The sequence below is a fragment of the Eriocheir sinensis genome, chromosome 38, assembly GCF_024679095.1.
Source record: "Eriocheir sinensis breed Jianghai 21 chromosome 38, ASM2467909v1, whole genome shotgun sequence".
Taxonomy (NCBI): Eukaryota; Metazoa; Arthropoda; class Malacostraca; order Decapoda; family Varunidae; genus Eriocheir; species Eriocheir sinensis.
The window spans coordinates 6670212-6676615 of NC_066546.1; the positions used below are offsets into that span (position 1 = coordinate 6670212).

The 6404-nt window shown below is 45.2% G+C and overlaps 1 protein-coding gene across 2 annotated transcripts in view; it reads right to left on the bottom strand.

The window, feature by feature from the left end:
- The window catches only part of LOC127008603 (protein glass-like), a 28127-nt gene extending 22593 nt beyond the window's left edge, over positions 1-5534 (bottom strand). For both annotated transcript variants that reach the window (XM_050880816.1, XM_050880815.1), the window contains exon 1: positions 4896-5534. The gene's annotated coding sequence lies outside the window, so the exon portion shown is untranslated. The remainder of the gene's footprint in view (positions 1-4895) is intronic.
- Between the last annotated feature and the right edge of the window lie 870 nt (positions 5535-6404).

Genomic DNA, 6404 nt, shown 5'->3' on the forward strand with positions numbered 1-6404 from the left:
AGGACAGGTAGAGGGTGAGTAATGAAGAAGGTGAGACGGAGAATACAAAAACAAAAATACGCAAGAAAAGTTATGAATGAAAGGTAAAGGAGGGGGATGGGGGGGAGGGGGGGGAGGTGAGTAAGAGCCCAGGTAGAGGATGAGTAATGAACAAGATGAGACGGAGAATACAAAAAAAAAAAATCCACAAGAAAAGTTATGAATGAAAGGTAGAGATGGGGGATGGGGGAGGGAGGGGGGAAGGTGAGTAAGCCCAGGTAGAGGATGAGTAATGAGCAAGGTGAGACGGAAAGTACAAAAAAAAAATGCAAGGTAAAGTTATGAATGAAAGGTAAAAGAAGGGGAGATGGGGGGAGGGGGGAGGTGAGTAAGAGCCCAGGTAGAGGTGAGTAATAGACAAGGTGAGGCAAGGGTTCATTAGGGCGGAAGTGTACAGGTAGGCAGAGAGGCGGACCGTCACCTGGTTAGCGAGAGGGTCACCTGATACCTCCGTCCCTTCTTCCCTCCTTCCCTCCTTTCCTCCAACCCTATACCTCCTCTCCTCTCCTCTCTTCTCTCTTTATCTATCTTTATCTATTTATCAATCTATGAACATCCTTTTTTCTTCTTTCCCTTCACCTATTCCATATTACCTCCATCTAACTCCCTCATTATCTCCCTCTCTTCTTCTTTTTCTTCTTCTTCTTTCCCTTCATCTTACTTTCCTATTTTCTCCCTTTCTCTGTTTCCCTTAATTCCTTCCACTTTCCTCTGTCTCTCCCTCTTCCTCTCTTCCATCTTTCCAGTTCTCTCCCGTTTCTTCTCTCCCTTTATCCCTTCCACTTTCTCTGTCTATCTCTCTTCCTCTTTCCATTCGCCTCTTCCACCTTCCCTCCATCTTACTTTCCCGTTCTCTCCCTTCCTCTCTCTCTCTCTCTTTCCCTTAATCCCTTCTAGCTTTCTCTATCTATCTCTCTTCCTCTTCCCCTTCGTATCTTCCACCTTCCCTCCATCCCTCTCTTTCTCTGTCTCTCTCTTCTTCATTCTCTGTGTCTTTTCAGTAGGAACAAAACGAATACGAATATGAAAAAAGAACAAGGATGCTAAGAACAGAATGTGAATAAGGATGCGAAGAAAGATAAGGATGAGAAGAGAAGAGAAGAGAAGAGAAAAGGGAGAATAAATATGAGATGGAAATGGAAGACGAACATAATAAAGGGATAAACAGACTGAGGAAGAGAGGAAAGCAGATAAAAAATATGAAAGGAACAAAAGAAAAAAAAAGGAAAGGAAAGCAGGAGTGAAGGAGAGAGGGTAGAAGATAGAAATATAAAAGGAGAAAAAAAGTAAAAATGAGAGGAAAGGAGAAATGAGGAAGGGAGGGAAGATGGAAAGGTAAAAGAAAAATAGAATGAATGAAAGAAAAAAAAGAAAAAAGAGGAAAGCAGAAATGAGGAAGGGAGGGAAGATGGAAACGTGGAATGAAAAAAATAGAATCAATGAAAGAAAAAAGTTAAAAGGGAGAAGAAAGGAGAAGTGAGGAAGGGAGGGAAGGTGGAAACGTGAAATGAAAAAAATAGAATCAATGAAAGAAAAAAGTTAAAAGGGAGAAGAAAGAAGTGAGGAAGGAAGGGAAGGTGGAAAGGTGAAAGGAATGAAAAAATGAATAAAAAAGAATAGGGAATGGAAATAGAGAAGGTAAAGAGCAAAATGAAAAGTAAAAGAATAAAGAAAGAAGAAGAAACAGAATAAAAGGGCTGTGTTAGGTTTGTGTCATTTAATTCATTCTTAGTAACAGACCGATTTTTTTTTTTTAGGCAGTAGTTAATAATCTCTCCCTAATTTCCTTCGTTCCTTCCTCCTTTCCTTCTTTCTTTACCTCCCCCCTACTGTTTCTTCCTCCCTTCCTTGCTCCTCTTTATTTCCCTTTTCTTCTCTCTTCTTTCTGCTATTTCTCTTTCATCTACCCCTTTCCGCTCTCTCTCTCTCTCTCTCTCTCTCTCTCTCTCTCTCTCTCTCTCTCTCTCTCTCTCTCTCTCTCTCTCTCTCTCTCTCTCTCTCTCTCTCTCTCTCTCTCTCTCTCTCTCTCTCTCTCTCTCTTCTGTTCTTTCCTTATCCTCTACCCCATCTTCCTTCCTTCCTACTGTTTCCCCCTCCTTCCTTTATTTCCCTTCTCTTCTCTTCTTTCCACTTTTTCTCTCTCTCATCTACCCCATCTCTCCCTTACTCCCGTCCCCTCCTTTCCTCCTTCCCTTTATTCATCTACCTCATTTTTCCTCCCTTCCTTTCTTCTCCTCTATTTCCCTTCTCTTCTCTGCCCTTCGCTCTTTCTCTCCCATCTACCCAATCTTTCCTCCTTCCTATATTTTCTTCCTCCCTCCCTTTCTCCTTTTTATTTTTTTTTCTTCTCTCTCTCTCTCTCTCTCTCTCTCTCTCTCTCTCTCTCTCTCTCTCTCTCTCTCTCTCTCTCTCTCTCTCTCTCTCTCTCTTCATTAACCTCCCCCCCCCCTTCTGTTACCTTGAGGTGTTACGTTACAGGAACTCGTAAGGTAATGCCGAGGCGTTACTCTCTCTCTCTCTCTCTCTCTCTGGTAAGTTGTTATTTCAAGCTAATTATTTCTCTCCACCCATACAACCGCCCCTTCCTCTCCCTCCTTTTCTCTCTAACTTCCCTCCGCTCCTCCCCCACCCCCCTTAAACTCAGTCTTTTTCCTCCTCCACCTTCTCCTCTATCACCTTACCAGTGGCCTACCCTCCTCCTCCTCCTCCTCCTCCTCCTCCTTCACTAGCTATTACTGTTCTGGACCTATCACCATTGCCTTCCTAATCACCATCATCACCTGTGCTTCGTTGCTCATCACCATTAACAAGAGTGCCTCGATCCTTTTCACCATCACCGCCTCTGCCTATAGTGTAACATGGATCTACAAAACTATCGATACTATCACTAACTTCAGTCTTCCCTCCCTTCCATCATTTATCCAACTTTCCCTCCTTTCCTCTGTCTCTCTCTGTCCACCCATTTCTACTTCCTTTTTTTTTTCATTTTTCCCATATTTCCGTCTTCTCCGCTTTTCGCTTTTTCTCTCCCATCTACCCAATCTTTCCTCCTTCCTCACTTTCTCCTTCTTTTTACCTTTTTTTATTCTCTCTCTCTCTCTCTCTCTCTCTCTCTCTCTCTCTCTCTCTCTCTCTCTCTCTCTCTCTCCATACCTTTTTCCCTTCCTTCCAAGTTTTATGAGCGTAGTGATAGTTTAAAAAGGATTCTGTATTCGTGGTTGTGAAAAGCACGTATGAGAATCCAATGAATTTCCTTTGTGGCCTTGGGAAATATTTCTTGTGGGGAAAAAATCTGAGAATACTCGAACGAAAGATAAACTACCTTTCCCCAATGGATATAACACTCCTTCCTTCTGGTAAATAGTAAGTTCCCCGCATGATTCTGTATTTTCTTCTTGGTGATGACCGTCAAAAGCCACCAAGCGACACTGAAGCATATACAAAACAACAGTATTTATATAAAAGGGGAGAGTCTTGTCTTTGTAACGGAAAAAAAGATAAAATTGCAATACCAGATTTTTGTAAGGACGGAAAATGTGAAGAAGTCAAAAAGTATGGTATGGTATGGTATGACTTCTACACATTTTCCCGTCCTTACAAAACTCTGGCATTACAAAATTAACACCATATGGGAGTTTTAGCCGCCAGGGAATACTCTTGGTTTTTTTTTTTATGGGAGGAGAAAGTTCAAGGGATAAAGAAAAATAAAGTGAAATAAAAAGAGGTAACAAAAAAAATACCCTGGCGCTACTCCTGCAAATAATGTGTAGTAGAAGCTTAAAAAAGGGAAAGGCTAGAATCATTTAGAGGTGTCCTGATATATATATATATATTTATTTTTTACCGTGGCTAATTGTACAGACCCCCGCCATTACTTCATGTAGTTCAAATCAACACCATATGGGAATTTTAGCCCCCAGGGAATATTCTTGTTTTTATGGGAGGAGAAAGCTCAAGGGATAAAAAAAAGTGAAATAAAAAGAGGTAACAAAAAAAAAATGGTCCTACTCCTGCAAATATTGTGTAGTTAAAGCTTAGAAAGGGAGAGGCTAGAATCATTTACAGGTGTCTTGATATACTTTTTTGACCGTGGCTTATTGTACAGAACCTCCCAGCCATTACTCCATCTAGTCTCGCTCCACATGCTCAAGACAGACACAGACACACACGGCAAGGCATAGCAAGGCTTCTGTTTATTGGGTTGAGTCATTGTCTGGCGTCTCAATCCCGTCGCCGCGGTTCTCAGGTCTATTATACCGAACTTCGCCATTATTTCATCCAGCCACATGCTCAAGACAGACACAGACACACACAGACACGGCAAGGCATAGCAAGGCTTCTGTTTATTGGGTTGAGTCATTGCTTGGGGCCTCAATCTCATTCCTGCGGCTCTCAGGTCTAGTATACCGAACTTCGCCATTATTTCATCCAGTCACATGCTCAAGACACACACACAAACACACCATGGCCTCGATTTATTAGGTTGAGTCATTGCCTGGTGTCTCACTGAGGGTCGTATTTTAAAACATTTCGTCTCCCAAGGTCACATATTTGACATGGCTTTCGTAGGAGCTGTAGGCCTTTCCAGGGGTAGTTTTATGACCCTGGTGGTAGTTTGACCCTTCTTCTGTGCCATGAACCTTAAAAAAACACTCATGAAAACCCGATTGATCCCCTCTTTGACCTTTAGAAATAGTTGATGTGAGAAGCGATGGTGTCTTAAAATACGGCCCTCAATCTCGTCGCCGCGGTTCTCAGGTCTTGTGGCGGCGGTCGAGGAGCTGCCGCGAGATCGATAGTCCGTGAAGATGCTGGCATAGTGAGGCCGACGGCGAGGCTGGCGCGGCGGGGCTTACCTGGCTGCGGCGGGGCTGTGATAGAGAGACGTGGCCGCTGTGTCTGATATTAATAGTCCATCCGTGTTGTGTGGGTCACCTGCAGGCCACCGGGGAGTGTCAGTCAGGTCACCTTAATGCTACGAAGGATACTGGAGTCCTCGCCACGCCTGTACCTTCCTCACCTCCCCCGGGGGCCTGCACCCCTTCACAGGTGGCCAATTACCTGGTACACAGACAGAAGACCACGCCCACTTGACAACATCCACCAATCAAGGGCCGTAACGCTGCATCACGGACCAATGAGAGCCGCCCTGGGACCTTAGCACCGCCCCTTTGGTAGCTCCCCGTGGCGGTATTGTTCCCCGGGGGGCGTGGCCTTAGAGAGCACTATTGAAAGGGAGCCGACGCCCCTCCACCAAGGCTCACGCTCACGCAGTCCCCCTAGCAGACCGCCGCCCTTACAGCACTGGCTCAGCACTGGTTCGGCACTGTCTTGGCCCGTCCCTCCGGCGTCCCCAGCCCGATCCAGCAAACATGAATTTTTCCCACACAAGAGGAAGACTTAGAGAGACGCATCACTAACATTAACGGGGTTTTTACTCTGTTTTTTTATCCCTGCGTGCGAATGATTGTTTTGTCAGGCTGTGGTGGGCCGTGTGGCAGGTGGGCAGGGGGGGAGGAGGGGGGGGAGAGAGGGAGGGAGACAGAACACGGTGACCCTTTCTCCCCTTCCCTTCCCTTCCCTCCCCTATCCCTGTTCTTCCCCCTCTCTCCCCTTCCCTCCCTTACTCTTGTTTTTCCTCCTCTCCCCTTCCCTCCCCTGCTCTTGTTCTTCCCCCTCTCCCCTTCCCTCCCCTGCTCTTGTTCTTCCCCCTCTCCCCTTCCCTCCCCTGCTCTTTTTCTTCCCCCTCTCCCCTTCCCTCCCCTGCTCTTGTTCTTCCCCCTCTCCCCTCTTCCCTCCCCTACTCTTGTTCTTCCTCCTTCCCCCTTTCCCTGTTCTTCCCCCTCCCCCACCTTCCCTCCTCTACCCCTGTTCCCCCCTTCCCCTTTTCTGCCTATCTCTGTTCTTCCCCCCCCCCTGCTTCCCTGACCTGCCCCCTTTTTCTACCCCCCCCCCCCCGTATTTATCCTCTTCACCGGCTGGGTCGCTTTCCCGTGTTGTGTTGTTTCCCCGAAGCCCTAGTTGATGTTATTTTCGTTTCTCGTTGTTGTTTTTTTTCTGGGGGGTTTGTTCTCTCTCTCTCTCTCTCTCTCTCTCTCTCTCTCTCTCTCTCTCTCTCTCTCTCTCTCTCTCTCTCTCTCTCTTTCAGGTATTTTTTTTCCTCCCCGCTGTGGTGATTTTTTCTCTTCTTTCCAGTATATTTTTTTTTCCCGGAGTTTTCATTCGATTTTTATTTTTTTCATTTACTACTTTATTTTTTTTTTTTGCTGTTCTCGTTTTTTTCGTGTTATTTTTTTACTATCCTTTGCAATGTATATTTTGTTCTTTTTTTTTTTTTTTTACTTTGATGTATTTAACTTAACCCA